The following is a 14,530-nucleotide window of genomic DNA, read 5'->3' as shown; positions in this document are numbered from 1 at the left end:
AGGTGTCATATGACACGATGCTCCAGAGTCAATTAGCCAGGATGAGTTAATGTGCAATGAAAATATATTGCTATGATGAGCGATAAATTTAAATTCATTGCCTACACAGCCATTGTCATTTTTACGTTCAAAATGGGTTTGCAGCCACTTCCGTGCTACATCAGGTGCTTCTGTATCTGTTATTAAGTAGAGAAGTTCAGTACTAACAAATAGAGCAATTACTGAGAAAACCTTACGATACCTGGATTTAAAAACAGTTTTCAGCGCTTGATCAGCCGAACCTTTTGATGCTTTCTCAGTACCATCCACAATATCGTATTGATCCTTTAGCAGAAAAATGTGTTTCATCTGGAACTTCCATGTCTGATAGTTCTGACTGTCCAACTTATCTATTGTCCATTTATCACTATCCATTGTAGAATGAGAGGTAGAATCTAAGTTCTGGTTCAGTAGTCCTTGTTTCACTGTTCATGGTATCAATTGTTTAACTCCTGGTTCACCAGTCGTTGGTCAGTCAGTATAATAGCCGATCGCCCTTTTTCTGGAATCAAACTCATGTACAGCTTCTTTGCTTGTCTGTCTGGGCCCATAACCTGTTAATCTTGTATATTTGAAAGCTAAACAGCAACTGACTTACTACATAAGTGAGACAAAAGAGTAAAAGGATTATTACATAACAATTACATAACAGGTGAGTAAGTCAATATGAACAAAAAGTATGACAAAGGCTAGATACAAATACAAGATAATGACGGTGGTCAATGTCAAAAACTAGTACATATTCAACAGTGTTTGATAACAGTTATTACACTTAGTGTAGTCCAACAGCTAACAATTACTTTGGCTCACAAACTCTTTGATGTTGGTATAAAGTTCTAGCAAATATTCACCTCGACATCCAAAGTAAATTATGATATATGAAGACATTCAAAGTTTGTAATACGCATTAGTTTTGTAACTCAGTAGACATGTAAGCCAGGCAGTTGTTGGTTTGCTCTAATAATATTAAACAGTATTTCATACATTCCATTTTGGTCTTACAAATCAATGACTCTAAGAAGACCAGTGTGAGTAGTATTTTAGTGGTGAACAAAGGAAGAAATCGATGATTATCTTTGAATAGAAACAAAGTTATTTGTTTCCGTTATTACTTCTATTCATTTGTGATTTTTAAAGGTAGTAATGCTCTCTTTAAAAGTGAAAAAAGACAGTATAGAGCAAGATGAGCCAACATCATCGTGTCAATTTTTTGAAAACTCTTTCAAGCTGTTTTGTAGTTATTGTAAGAACGAAAGCAAAAGTTATTTAAAAACAAGCAAAAGTTATTTAGAAACAAGCAAAAGTGAACATTATAATTTATGCTAGAATATTTTATAAAATATGTTGTAAAATATTAACTATAAAAACAGATGAACATATTTAGGTCATTACAAATTTTAAGAGGCCATTTCCTACAACTTATTCACAAAAGTTACAATTTGTTAGTAGCCAGTATAGTAAACATGCCTGACTGCTAACAAACTAATTATCAAATATTATTCATTTACTAGAAGTAACCACACTGAATGTAAAGTCACAGTTAAAATGCATATGTTTTATTTTGTCAAACAAAACAAAAAGATTACTGACTCAATTTCTCACCAACTAAGACTTTGCCCTTCCAGATTAAGCTCCACCTTTCCTCGGTAAAATCTCGACTCGAGATTATAAACATCTCGCGTCAAGACTACGAAATTTCTTTATGACCGCGATCCGCCACCGTAGTTTTGGGCATAATACTTAGGAACCATAATAGCAGACCAATTTGGCTCCTACCTGTATAGCAGTTGGAGTTGTTGTCAACTCACTAGACTTTCCTTTTGCTACTTTGGTTGGTAATGGCTGAAAGGAGATACTCGCCTGTTAGGGTGAAGATTATTGAATAGTACTCAGGTCCCTTTTGTATTATAACCAACCACACTTGTAAATAGTCAAGTCTCCTAATGCAGTTCTGCTTAGGTACAATCCAACATAACCAATAATTAATAAACATGATTATATACTATCATAACTAGGAATTTATACTCTGATGACTAGCATTGTCTACTCTCATGACTAGCTTTGTATACTCTCATCACCAGCACTGTAAACTTTCACTACTAGCAGTGTATACTCTCATTACTAGCACTGTCTACTCTCAACATTAGCACTGTCTACTCTCATCACTAGCACTGTATACTCTTATCACTAGCACTGTCTACTCTCATCACTCACACTGTCTACCCTCATCGCCAACAAAGTTTACTCTCATTACTAGCACTGTTTAATCTCATCACTAAAACTGTCTATTCTAATCCCAAGCACTGCGCACTCTCAAAAATAACACTGTATACTCTCATTACTAGCACTGTCTACTCTCATCACCAGCACTGTCTACACTCATTATTTGCACTGTCTACTACCATCCCCAGCACTGTATACTCTCATCACTAGCACAGTCTACTCTTATTACTAGCACTGTCTAGTCTCATCACTAGCACTGTCTACTGTCATTATTAGCACTGTCTACTATCATCACTAGCATTGTTTAATCTAATCACTCACAGTGTCTATTCTCATCACTAACACCGTTTATTCTCATCACTAGCATTGTCTACTCTCCTCATAAGAACTGTCTACTCTGTTCACTAGCACTGTCTACTCTCATCCCTAGCACTGTCTACTGTCATTATTAGCACTGTCTACTGTCATCACTAGCATTGTCTAATCTAATCACTCGCACTGTCTACTCTCATCACTAACACTGTCTACTCTCATCACTAGCACTGTCTACTCTCATCACTAGCGCTGTCTACTCTCATCACTAGCACTGTCTACTCTCATCACTAGCACTTTCTACTCTCATCACTAGCATTGTCTACTCTCATAACTAGAACTGCCTACTCTCATCACTAGCACTGTATGCTCTCATCACTAGCACTGTCTACTCTCATTACTAGCGCTGTCTACTCTCAACACTAGCACTGTCTACTTTCATCACTAGCATTGCCTACTCTCATCACTAGCATTGTCTACTCTGATCACTAGCATTGTATACACTCATTATTAGCACTGTCTACTCTCATTACTAGCACTGTATACTCTAGTCACTGGCATCATCTACTCTCATCACTAGCATTGTCTACTCTCTTAACTAGAACTGCCTACTATCATCACTAGCACTGTATGCTCTCATCACTAGCACTGTCTACTCTCATCACTAGCGCTGTCTACTCTCAACACTAGCACTGTCTACTTTCATCACTAGCATTGCCTACTCTCATCACTAGCATTGTCTACTCTGATCACTAGCATTGTATACCCTCATCACCAGCACTGTACACTCTCATCACTAGCATTGTATACTCTCATCACTAGCGCTGTCTACTCTCATCATTAGCACTGTCTACGTTCATCACTAGCATTGTCTACTCTCATCACTAGCACTGTTTATTCTCACCACTAGAACTGTCTATTCTAATCACAAGCACTGCATACTCTCATAACTAACACTGTATACTCTCATTACTAGCATTGTCTACACTCATTATTAGCACTGTCTACTCTCATTACTAGCACTGTATACTCTCGTCACTAGCAGAGTCTACTCTTATTACTAGCACTGTCTACTCTCATCACTAGCGCTGTCTACTGTCATTATTAACACTGTCTACTATCATCATTAGCATTATCTAATCTAATCACTCACACTGTCTAGTCTCATCACTAACACTATCTATTCTCATCACTAGCATTGTATACTCTCCTCATAAGCACTGTCTACTCTCATCACTAGCACTGTCTGCTTTCATCACCAGCACTGTATACTCACATCACTAGCACTGTATACTCTCATCACTAGCACTGTTAACATAGTTAACAAAGCTATGTTTACAGTTTTGGTCTATGCGTTGAGTGTGGGTTCACACCCCTTCCACCAAACACCACCATATTTCAGTGACTAGAGCGCCTGTCTGGTAAGCAGGAAGTCATGAGTTCAATGTTCATTGGTGGCTTAAGATTGCAACTTTTTATTCAAGCATGATGTGTATCAATTGTATTTGAAACTATTCTATTGATTATGGTCTACTTGACAGGTCTGAGTTTACACCCCTTCCACCAACAGCCGCCATAGAAGCCGCCATAAAGCGCCTGTCTTGTAAACAGGACACCGTGAGTTCAATCCTCGTTGGTGCCTTGAGATAGCTATTTTTTATTTAAGTTTGCAGATTATTGTTTGTACTTAAACTTAGTATTGTATTTATATTTGTATTTGTATTAAATTAATTGTTTTTAAAATAAGTCTATTAATTTTGGTCTATCCGTTGAGTTTGGGTTTAAACCCCTTCCACCAACGGCAGCCAAAGCTCAGTGGTGAGAGCGCCTGTTTAGTAAACGGGAGGTCATGAGTTCAATCCTCATTGGTGGCTTAAGATTGCCACTTTTGATTCAAGTTTGATGAGTATCAATTGTATTTAAAACTAATCTATTAATTTTGGTCTACTTGTTGGGTTTGGGTTTACACACCTTCCACCAACAGCCGCCATAGCTCAGTGGCTAGACTACCTGTCTTGTGAACAATAAGTCATAAGTTCGATCCTCATTGGTGGATTAAGATTGCAACATTTTATTCAAGTTTAATGGGTATCAATTGTATTTAAAACTAGTTTAGTAAAAATGGTGTACTGGTCGGGATTGGGGTTACACTCAATCGTGAGCAGCCGCCATAGCTCAGTGGTTAGAGTGCCTGAATAGTAAACAGGAGGACATGAGTTCAATCCTCAGTGGTGGCATAAGATTACAGCTTTTTATTTAAGTTTGAAATGTGTCAAATGTATTCAAAACTATTCTATTTAAATAAGTCTACTTGTGGAGTTTGTATTTACACCCCTTCCACTAGCAGCCGCCATAGCTCAGTGCTTAGACTGCTTGTCTAGTACACAGGAGGTCATGAATTCAATCCTCGTTGGTGGCTTAAGACTACAGCTTTTTATTCAAGTTTGATGTGTATCAATTGCATTTAAAACTATTCTTTTAAAGTTGGTGTACTGGTCGCGTTTGGGTTTACACCCCATCGTGAGCAGCCGCCATAGAGTGCCTGTCTCGTAAACAGGAGGTCATGAGTTCAATCCTCATTGGTGACTTAAAATAGCTACTTTTTATTAAGGTTTGAGTTGTATTTACTTTATAGGGCAGGGATTCCGTAGGGTTTGGGTTTACACTCCTGCCACCAACAGCTGCCATAGCTCAGTGGCTAAAGCGCCTGTCTCGTAAACAGGAGGTCGTGAGTTCAATCCATATTGGTGGCTTAAGATTTCACCTTTTTTTTAAGGTTTGATGTGTATAAGATGTATTTAAAACTCTTCTATTAATTTTGGTCTACTTGTCGGGTTTGGGTTTACACCCTTTCCACCACCAGCCGCCATAGCTTAGTGGTTAAAGTACCTGTCTAGTAAACAAGAAGTCATGAGTTCAATCCTCATTGGTGGCTTAAGATTGCATCTTTTTATTAGGTTTGATGTGTATAAATTGTATTTAAAACTTTTCTATTAACTTCGGTCTACTTGTCGGGTGTGGGTTTACACCCCTTCCACCAACAGCCGCTATAGCTCAGTGGCTAGACTACCCGTTTTATGAACAATAAGTCATAAGTTCAATCCTCATTCGCGGATTAAGATGGTAACATCTTGTTCAAGTTTGATGGGTATCAATTGTATTTAAAACTAATCTATTAAAAATGTTGTACTGGCCAGGATTGGGTTTACACCCCATCGTGAGCAGCTGCCATAGCTCAGTGGCTAGAGCGCCTGTTTCGTGAACAGGAGGTCAAGCGTTCAATCCTTACTGGTGACTTGAGATTGCACCTTTTTATTAAGGTTTGATGTGTCTAAATTGTATTTAAACTATTCTATTAATTTTGGTCTACTTGTCGGGTTTGGATTTACACCCTTTCCACCACCAGCCGCCATAGCTCAGTGGTTGGAGCGCCTGTCTAGTAAACAGGAGGTCATGAGTTCAATCCTCATTTGTGGCTTAAGGTTGCATCTTTATTTTAGGTTTGATGTGTATAAATTGTAGTTAAAACTTTTCTATTAATTTTGGTCTACTTGTTGGGTTTGGGTTTACACCCTTTCAGAAGCAGCCACCATAGCTCGGCGGTTAAAGTGTGCGTTCGGTAAACAAGAAGTCATGAGTTCAGTCCTCAATGGTGGTGTAACATTACAGCTTTTTATTAGAGTTTGATGTGTATCGATTGTATTTACAACAGTCCTTTTAAAATTGGTGTACTAATCGGGTTTGGGTTTACACCCTTTCAGAAGCAGCCACCATAGCTCGGCGGTTAAAGTGTGCGTTTGGTCAACAGGAAGTCATGAGTTCAATCGTATTGGTGGCTTAAAATTACAGCTTTTCATTAGAGTTTGATGTGTATCGATTTTAATTATAACAATTCTTTTAAAATTGGCGTACTTGTCAGGTTTGGGTTTACACCCTTTTATAAGCAGCCGCCATAGTTAGTGGTTAGAGCCCCTGTTTTGTAAACAGGAAATCATGATTTCAATCTTCATTGTTGGCTCACAATACCTATTTTTCATTTAAATTCGCTGTGAATGCTTCGTAATTGAAACTATTGTATTATTTTTGGTCTATCCGTCGAGTTTGGGTTTTCAGGCCTACTTTCAACAGCCACCATAGCTCAGTTGCAAAAGTGCCTATGCGGTATGCAAAAGGTGATGAGTTCAACCCTCATTGGGGGCTGAAGATCACTACTTTTTATTTAAGTGGGATTTGTCTTAATTTTATCGGGTAGAGATTCCGTAGGGTTTGGGTTTACACCCATGCTACCAACAGCCGCCATAGCTCAGTGGCTAGAGCACCTGTCTAGTAAACAGGAGGTCATGAGTTCAATCCTCATTGGTGGCTTAAGATTGCATCTTTTTATTAGGTTTGATGTGTATAAATTGTATTTAAAACTTTTCTATTAATTTTGGTCTACTTGTCGGGTTTGGGTTTACACCCATTCCACCAGCAGCCGCCATAGCTCAGTGGCTAGAGTGCCTGTCTTGTAAACTGGAGGTCATGAGTTCAATCCTCATTGTTGGCTTACAATACCTATTTTTCATTTATATTCGCTGTGAATTCTTTGTAATTGAATCTGTTGCATTATTTTTGGTCTATCCGTAAAGTGTGGGTTTACAGGCCTACCTCTAACAACCACCATAGCTCAGTGGCTAAAGTGCCTATGCGGTATGCAGGAGGTGATGAGTTTAATCTTTATTAGTTGCTGAAGATCGCTTTTTTTTATTCATGTTTGATTTGTATTAATTTTACAGGGTAGGGATTCTGTAGAGTTTGGGTTTACATTCCTGCCACCGGCGGCCGCCATAGCTCAGTGGTTAGAGCGCCTGTCTCCTAAACAGGAGGTCGTGAGTTCAATCGTCATTGGTGGTTTAAGATTGCACCTTTTTATTAAGGTTTTATGTGTATAAAATGTATTTAAAGTTTTTCTATTAACTTTGATCTACTTGTCGGGTTTGTGTTTACACCCCTTCCACCAACAGCCACCATAGCTCAGTGACTAGACCACCTGTTTTGTGAACAATAAGTCATAAGTTCAATCCTCCTTCGTGGATTAAGATGGCACCATCTTGTTTAAGTTTTATGGGTATCAATTGTATTTAAAACTATTCTATTAATTTCTGTAAACAGTAAGTCATAAGTTCAATCCTCATTGGTGGATTAAGAATGAAACAGTTTATTCAAGTTTGATGGGTATCAAATGTATTTAAATCTATGCTATTACTTTTGGTCTATCCGTTGATTTTGGGTTTACAGGCCTACCTCCAACAGCCACCATAGCTCTGCGGTTAAAGTGTGCATTCGGTAAACAGGAGGTCATGAGTTCAATCCCATTGGTGGCTTAAACAACAGCTTTTTATTAGAGTTTGATGTGTATCGATTTTATTTAAAACATTTCTTTTAAAATTGTCGTACTGGTCGGGTTTGGGTTTACACCCTTTTATAAGCAGCCGCCATAGCTCAGTGGTTAGAGCGCCTGTCTTGTAAACAGGAGGTCATGAGTTCAATCCTCATTGTTGGCTTACAATACCTATTTTTCATTTATATTGGCTGTGAATTCTTTGTAATTGAATCTGTTGTATTATTTTTGATCTATCCGTAAAGTGTGGGTTTACAGGCCTACCTCTAACAGCCACCATAGCTCAGTGGCTAAAGTGCTTATGCGGTATGCAGGAGGTGATGAGTTCAACCTTCATTGGGGGCTGAAGATCGCTACTTTTTATTTAAGTGTGAATTGTATTAATTTTATCGGGTATAGATTCCGTAGGGTTTGGGTTTACACCCATGCCACCAACAGCCACCATAGCTCAGTGGCTAGAGCGCCTGTCTAGTAAACAGGAGGTCAAGAGTTCAATCCTAATTGGTGACTAAAGATTGCACATTCTTATTAAGGTTTGATGTGTATAGATTGTATTTAAAACTCTTCTATTAATTTTGGTCTACTTGTCGGGTTTGGGTTTACACCCTTTCCACCAGCAGCCGCCATAGCTTAGTGGTTAAAGTACCTATCTAGTAAACAGGAACTCATGAGTTCAGTCCTTTTTGGCGGCTTAACATTACAGCTTTTTATGCGAATTTAATGTGTATCGATTGTATTTACAACTATCCTTTTAAAATTGGTGTACTAATCGGGTTTGGGTTAACACCATTTCAGAAACAGCCGCCATAGCTCAGTGGTTAGAGTGCCTGTCTTGTAAACAGGAGGTCATGAGTTCAATCCTCAATGATGGCTTAAGATTGTGTGAAGCGCCCAGCATTTGTAATCTTTAGTTACACAGCCCATGAATACCTATCATTGTGAAACAAAGGAACTCATCATGTTAATCAACTTCTATATTAGTATTTATGTATCCTGTCGTAAGAGCATTATACACCTCTTATGGAACTACTCATCCCCTTTTATTTAACCATTTTTGATATAATTAGGAAACAGCTTTCTGGACTCTTGGTAGCCTGACACGCCGATTTGTTATTCCAACTTCCTAGCACCTGCTATTTTATTGCTTAGCATAATTGTTATCTGCTTCTTTGTACTTACTCGCTTACTTCCTAGGAAGCTTTGCAGCGCCCAATCGTCTGTGATCTACGGATGTGATGATTGCCTGACTGATTAGGCAAACATATATAAGCCTGCGTAGATCAGAAACAATTCGAATTCCATATTTTACTCACGCTCTACGTATCACTCTGCTCTTGTATCACTCTTTATATTTTTAGACTTGCGCAATTAGTATCAGCCATTGACTTGATTAGCTTTCATATATTTTATGTTTTTGCAATTGAAAGTTTGAATTTTTAATAAATATAATCTGTTTTTAAGTTTTCAGCTAAAACAAACCAGTCTAATTCTTGACATTAAATCTACACCTGAAATACAGTCCTCTAAATTCGCAAACCATACACCAACTACTTGAACCACCAATCCAGCACTTATAGTTAATAATCCTTTTAAAACAGAGGGTAATTACAATTGCACCTTTTCATTAAGGTTTGATGTGTCTAAACTGTATTTAAAACTATTCTATTAGTTTTGGTTTACTTGTCGGGTTTCGGTTTACACCCCTTCCACCAGCAGCCGCCATAGCTCAGTGCCTCGACCGCCTGTCTTGCAAACAAAAAATCATAAGTTTAAAGCTCATTGGTGGATTAAGATTGGAACATTTTAATAAGGGTGATGCGCATCATTTATATTTAAAACTAGTATATTAAAAATGGTGTACTGGTGGGGACTCGGTTTACACACCTTACGAGCAGCCGCCATTGCTCAGTGCCTAGACCGCCTGTCTTGTAAACAAAAAGTCATAAGTTCAATCCTCATTGGTGGATTAAGAATGAAACAGTTTATTCAAGTTTGATGGGTATCAAATGTATTTAAATCTATGCTATTATTTTTGGTCTATCCGTTGATTTTGGGTTTACAGGCCTACCTCCAACAGCCACCATAGCTCTGCGGTTAAAGTGTGCGTTTGGTAAACAGGAGGTCATGAGTTCAATCCCATTGGTGGCTTAAAAGAACAGCTTTTTATTAGAGTTTGATGTGTATCGATTTTATTTAAAACAATTCTTTTAAAATTGGCGTACTGGTCGGATTTGGGTTTACACCCTTTTATAAGCAGCCGCCATAGCTCAGTGGTTAGAGCGCCTGTCTTGTAAACAGGAGGTCATGAGTTCAATCCTCATTGTTGGCTTACAATACCTATTTTTCATTTATATTCGCTGTGAGGTTTTTGTAATTGAAACCATTGTATTACTTTTGGTCTATCCGTCGAGTTTGGGTTCACAGGCCTACCTCCAACAGCCACTATAGTTCAGTGGCCAAAGTGCCTATGCGGTATGCAGGAAGTGATGAGTTTAACTCTCATTGGGGGCTGAAGATCGCTACTTTTTAATTAAGTTTTATTTGTATTACTTTTATCCGGTAGAGATTCCGTAGGGTTTTGGTTAACACGCATGCCACCGGCAGCCGCCATAGGTCAGTGGTTAGAGCGCCTGTCTAGTAAACAGGAGGTCATGAGTTCAATCCTCATTAATGGCTTTCAAATAGCTGCTTTTTAATTTAGTATACAGAATATTGTTTGTACCTAAAATTAGTCTGTTAATTTTGATCTATCCCTAGGGTTTGGGTTTACACCCTTTCAGAAGCAGCCGCCATAGCTCAGTGGTTAGAGCGCCTGTCCGCTAAACAGGAGGTCAAGAGTTCAATCCTTATTGGTAAATGAAGATTGCATCTTTTTATTAAGGTTTGATGTGTATAAATTGTAATTAAAACTATTCTATTAGTTTTGGTTTACTTGTCGGTTTTCGGTTTACACCCCTTCCATCAGCAGCCGCTATAACTCAGTGCTTAGACCGCCTGTCTTGTAAACAAAAAATCATAAGTTCAATGCTCATTGGTGAATTAAGATTGCAACAGTTTCATAAGGTTGATGTCCACCATTTGTATTTAAAACTAGTATATTAAAAATGGTGTACTGGTGGGGATTCGGTTTACACAACTTACGAGCAGCCGCCATATCTCAGTGCCTAGATCGCCTGTCTTGTAAACAAAAAATGATAAGTTCAACGCTCATTGGTGGATTAAGATTGAAACAATTTATTCAGGTTTGATGGGTATCATATGTATTGAAATCTATTCTATTACTTTTGGTCTATCCGTTGATTTAGGGTTTACAGGCCTACCTCTAACAGCCACCATAGCTCGGCGGGTAAAGTGTGCGTTTGGTAAACACGAGGTCATGAATCAAATCCTGATTGATGGTTTAAGATTGCACCTTTTTATTTAGGTTTGATGTGTCTAAATTGTATTTAAAACTATTGTATTATTTTTGTTCTACTTGTCTGATTTGGGTTCACAACCCGTCCACCAACAGCCACCAGAGATTAGTGGCTAGACCGCCTGTCTTGTAAACAGTAAGTCATAAGTTCAATCGTCATTGGTGAATTAAGATTGAAACAATTTATTCAAGTTTGATGGGTATCTAATGTATTTAAATCTATTCTACTATTTTTGGTCTATCCGTCGAGTTTGGGTTTACAGGCCTACCTCCAACAGCCACTATAGCTCAGTGGCTAAAGTGCCTATGCGGTATGCAGGAAGTGATGAGTTCAACCCTCATTGGGGGCTGAAGATCGCTACTTTTTATTTAAGTGTGATTTGTCTTAATTTTATCGGGTAGAGATTCCAAAGGGTTTGGGTTTACACCCATGCTACCAGCAGCTGCCATAGCTCAGTGACTAGAGCGCCTGTCTAGTAAACAGGAGGTCATGAGTTCAATTCTCATTGGTGGTTTAACCCTTTTTATTAAGGTTTGATGTGTCTAAACTGTATTTAAAACTTTTCTATTAATTTTGGTCTACTTGTCGGGTTTGGGTTTACACCCATTCCACCAGCAGCCGCCATAGCTCAGTGGCTAGAGTGCCTGTCTTGTAAACTGGAGGTCATGAGTTCAATCCTCATTGTTGGCTTACAATACCTATTTTTCATTTATATTCGCTGTGAATTCTTTGTAATTGAATCTGTTGCATTATTTTTGGTCTATCCGTAAAGTGTGGGTTTACAGGCCTACCTCTAACAACCACCATAGCTCAGTGGCTAAAGTGCCTATGCGGTATGCAGGAGGTGATGAGTTTAATCTTTATTAGTTGCTGAAGATCGCTTTTTTTTATTCATGTTTGATTTGTATTAATTTTACAGGGTAGGGATTCTGTAGAGTTTGGGTTTACATTCCTGCCACCGGCGGCCGCCATAGCTCAGTGGTTAGAGCGCCTGTCTCCTAAACAGGAGGTCGTGAGTTCAATCGTCATTGGTGGTTTAAGATTGCACCTTTTTATTAAGGTTTTATGTGTATAAAATGTATTTAAAGTTTTTCTATTAACTTTGATCTACTTGTCGGGTTTGTGTTTACACCCCTTCCACCAACAGCCACCATAGCTCAGTGACTAGACCACCTGTTTTGTGAACAATAAGTCATAAGTTCAATCCTCCTTCGTGGATTAAGATGGCACCATCTTGTTTAAGTTTTATGGGTATCAATTGTATTTAAAACTATTCTATTAATTTCTGTAAACAGTAAGTCATAAGTTCAATCCTCATTGGTGGATTAAGAATGAAACAGTTTATTCAAGTTTGATGGGTATCAAATGTATTTAAATCTATGCTATTACTTTTGGTCTATCCGTTGATTTTGGGTTTACAGGCCTACCTCCAACAGCCACCATAGCTCTGCGGTTAAAGTGTGCATTCGGTAAACAGGAGGTCATGAGTTCAATCCCATTGGTGGCTTAAACAACAGCTTTTTATTAGAGTTTGATGTGTATCGATTTTATTTAAAACATTTCTTTTAAAATTGTCGTACTGGTCGGGTTTGGGTTTACACCCTTTTATAAGCAGCCGCCATAGCTCAGTGGTTAGAGCGCCTGTCTTGTAAACAGGAGGTCATGAGTTCAATCCTCATTGTTGGCTTACAATACCTATTTTTCATTTATATTGGCTGTGAATTCTTTGTAATTGAATCTGTTGTATTATTTTTGATCTATCCGTAAAGTGTGGGTTTACAGGCCTACCTCTAACAGCCACCATAGCTCAGTGGCTAAAGTGCTTATGCGGTATGCAGGAGGTGATGAGTTCAACCTTCATTGGGGGCTGAAGATCGCTACTTTTTATTTAAGTGTGAATTGTATTAATTTTATCGGGTATAGATTCCGTAGGGTTTGGGTTTACACCCATGCCACCAACAGCCACCATAGCTCAGTGGCTAGAGCGCCTGTCTAGTAAACAGGAGGTCAAGAGTTCAATCCTAATTGGTGACTAAAGATTGCACATTCTTATTAAGGTTTGATGTGTATAGATTGTATTTAAAACTCTTCTATTAATTTTGGTCTACTTGTCGGGTTTGGGTTTACACCCTTTCCACCAGCAGCCGCCATAGCTTAGTGGTTAAAGTACCTATCTAGTAAACAGGAACTCATGAGTTCAGTCCTTTTTGGCGGCTTAACATTACAGCTTTTTATGCGAATTTAATGTGTATCGATTGTATTTACAACTATCCTTTTAAAATTGGTGTACTAATCGGGTTTGGGTTAACACCATTTCAGAAACAGCCGCCATAGCTCAGTGGTTAGAGTGCCTGTCTTGTAAACAGGAGGTCATGAGTTCAATCCTCAATGATGGCTTAAGATTGTGTGAAGCGCCCAGCATTTGTAATCTTTAGTTACACAGCCCATGAATACCTATCATTGTGAAACAAAGGAACTCATCATGTTAATCAACTTCTATATTAGTATTTATGTATCCTGTCGTAAGAGCATTATACACCTCTTATGGAACTACTCATCCCCTTTTATTTAACCATTTTTGATATAATTAGGAAACAGCTTTCTGGACTCTTGGTAGCCTGACACGCCGATTTGTTATTCCAACTTCCTAGCACCTGCTATTTTATTGCTTAGCATAATTGTTATCTGCTTCTTTGTACTTACTCGCTTACTTCCTAGGAAGCTTTGCAGCGCCCAATCGTCTGTGATCTACGGATGTGATGATTGCCTGACTGATTAGGCAAACATATATAAGCCTGCGTAGATCAGAAACAATTCGAATTCCATATTTTACTCACGCTCTACGTATCACTCTGCTCTTGTATCACTCTTTATATTTTTAGACTTGCGCAATTAGTATCAGCCATTGACTTGATTAGCTTTCATATATTTTATGTTTTTGCAATTGAAAGTTTGAATTTTTAATAAATATAATCTGTTTTTAAGTTTTCAGCTAAAACAAACCAGTCTAATTCTTGACATTAAATCTACACCTGAAATACAGTCCTCTAAATTCGCAAACCATACACCAACTACTTGAACCACCAATCCAGCACTTATAGTTAATAATCCTTTTAAAACAGAGGGTAATTACAATTGCACCTTTTCATTAAGGTTTGAT

At 38.2% G+C, this 14,530-nt stretch overlaps 18 non-coding genes across 18 annotated transcripts; all 18 read left to right on the top strand.

The window, feature by feature from the left end:
- Positions 1-4,375: 4,375 nt before the first annotated feature.
- On the top strand, positions 4,376-4,448 carry Trnat-agu (transfer RNA threonine (anticodon AGU)). Its single transcript has one exon. It is a non-coding gene; the product is annotated as a tRNA-Thr (tRNA).
- A 290-nt stretch (positions 4,449-4,738) lies between these two features.
- On the top strand, positions 4,739-4,811 carry Trnat-agu (transfer RNA threonine (anticodon AGU)). Its single transcript has one exon. It is a non-coding gene; the product is annotated as a tRNA-Thr (tRNA).
- A 625-nt stretch (positions 4,812-5,436) lies between these two features.
- On the top strand, positions 5,437-5,509 carry Trnat-agu (transfer RNA threonine (anticodon AGU)). Its single transcript has one exon. It is a non-coding gene; the product is annotated as a tRNA-Thr (tRNA).
- Positions 5,510-5,979: 470 nt separating this feature from the next.
- Positions 5,980-6,052, top strand: Trnat-agu (transfer RNA threonine (anticodon AGU)). Its single transcript has one exon. It is a non-coding gene; the product is annotated as a tRNA-Thr (tRNA).
- Positions 6,053-6,866: 814 nt separating this feature from the next.
- Trnat-agu (transfer RNA threonine (anticodon AGU)) lies at positions 6,867-6,939 on the top strand. Its single transcript has one exon. It is a non-coding gene; the product is annotated as a tRNA-Thr (tRNA).
- Positions 6,940-7,047: 108 nt separating this feature from the next.
- On the top strand, positions 7,048-7,120 carry Trnat-ugu (transfer RNA threonine (anticodon UGU)). The gene has a single exon. It is a non-coding gene; the product is annotated as a tRNA-Thr (tRNA).
- A 274-nt stretch (positions 7,121-7,394) lies between these two features.
- Positions 7,395-7,467, top strand: Trnar-ccu (transfer RNA arginine (anticodon CCU)). Its single transcript has one exon. It is a non-coding gene; the product is annotated as a tRNA-Arg (tRNA).
- Positions 7,468-8,044: 577 nt separating this feature from the next.
- Trnat-ugu (transfer RNA threonine (anticodon UGU)) lies at positions 8,045-8,117 on the top strand. Its single transcript has one exon. It is a non-coding gene; the product is annotated as a tRNA-Thr (tRNA).
- A 274-nt stretch (positions 8,118-8,391) lies between these two features.
- Trnat-agu (transfer RNA threonine (anticodon AGU)) lies at positions 8,392-8,464 on the top strand. Its single transcript has one exon. It is a non-coding gene; the product is annotated as a tRNA-Thr (tRNA).
- Positions 8,465-8,754: 290 nt separating this feature from the next.
- Positions 8,755-8,827, top strand: Trnat-ugu (transfer RNA threonine (anticodon UGU)). Its single transcript has one exon. It is a non-coding gene; the product is annotated as a tRNA-Thr (tRNA).
- A 1,383-nt stretch (positions 8,828-10,210) lies between these two features.
- Trnat-ugu (transfer RNA threonine (anticodon UGU)) lies at positions 10,211-10,283 on the top strand. The gene has a single exon. It is a non-coding gene; the product is annotated as a tRNA-Thr (tRNA).
- Positions 10,284-10,557: 274 nt separating this feature from the next.
- Positions 10,558-10,630, top strand: Trnat-agu (transfer RNA threonine (anticodon AGU)). Its single transcript has one exon. It is a non-coding gene; the product is annotated as a tRNA-Thr (tRNA).
- Positions 10,631-11,811: 1,181 nt separating this feature from the next.
- Trnat-agu (transfer RNA threonine (anticodon AGU)) lies at positions 11,812-11,884 on the top strand. Its single transcript has one exon. It is a non-coding gene; the product is annotated as a tRNA-Thr (tRNA).
- Positions 11,885-11,987: 103 nt separating this feature from the next.
- Trnat-ugu (transfer RNA threonine (anticodon UGU)) lies at positions 11,988-12,060 on the top strand. The gene has a single exon. It is a non-coding gene; the product is annotated as a tRNA-Thr (tRNA).
- Positions 12,061-12,334: 274 nt separating this feature from the next.
- Trnar-ccu (transfer RNA arginine (anticodon CCU)) lies at positions 12,335-12,407 on the top strand. Its single transcript has one exon. It is a non-coding gene; the product is annotated as a tRNA-Arg (tRNA).
- A 577-nt stretch (positions 12,408-12,984) lies between these two features.
- On the top strand, positions 12,985-13,057 carry Trnat-ugu (transfer RNA threonine (anticodon UGU)). The gene has a single exon. It is a non-coding gene; the product is annotated as a tRNA-Thr (tRNA).
- A 274-nt stretch (positions 13,058-13,331) lies between these two features.
- On the top strand, positions 13,332-13,404 carry Trnat-agu (transfer RNA threonine (anticodon AGU)). Its single transcript has one exon. It is a non-coding gene; the product is annotated as a tRNA-Thr (tRNA).
- Positions 13,405-13,694: 290 nt separating this feature from the next.
- Trnat-ugu (transfer RNA threonine (anticodon UGU)) lies at positions 13,695-13,767 on the top strand. Its single transcript has one exon. It is a non-coding gene; the product is annotated as a tRNA-Thr (tRNA).
- The last annotated feature ends 763 nt before the right edge of the window (positions 13,768-14,530 follow it).

This window comes from Watersipora subatra, chromosome 2, assembly GCF_963576615.1.
Source record: "Watersipora subatra chromosome 2, tzWatSuba1.1, whole genome shotgun sequence".
NCBI classification, from domain to species: Eukaryota; Metazoa; Bryozoa; class Gymnolaemata; order Cheilostomatida; family Watersiporidae; genus Watersipora; species Watersipora subatra.
Note: the sequence above shows the minus strand (reverse complement) of the source record. Positions and strands in the feature narration are given on the sequence as shown.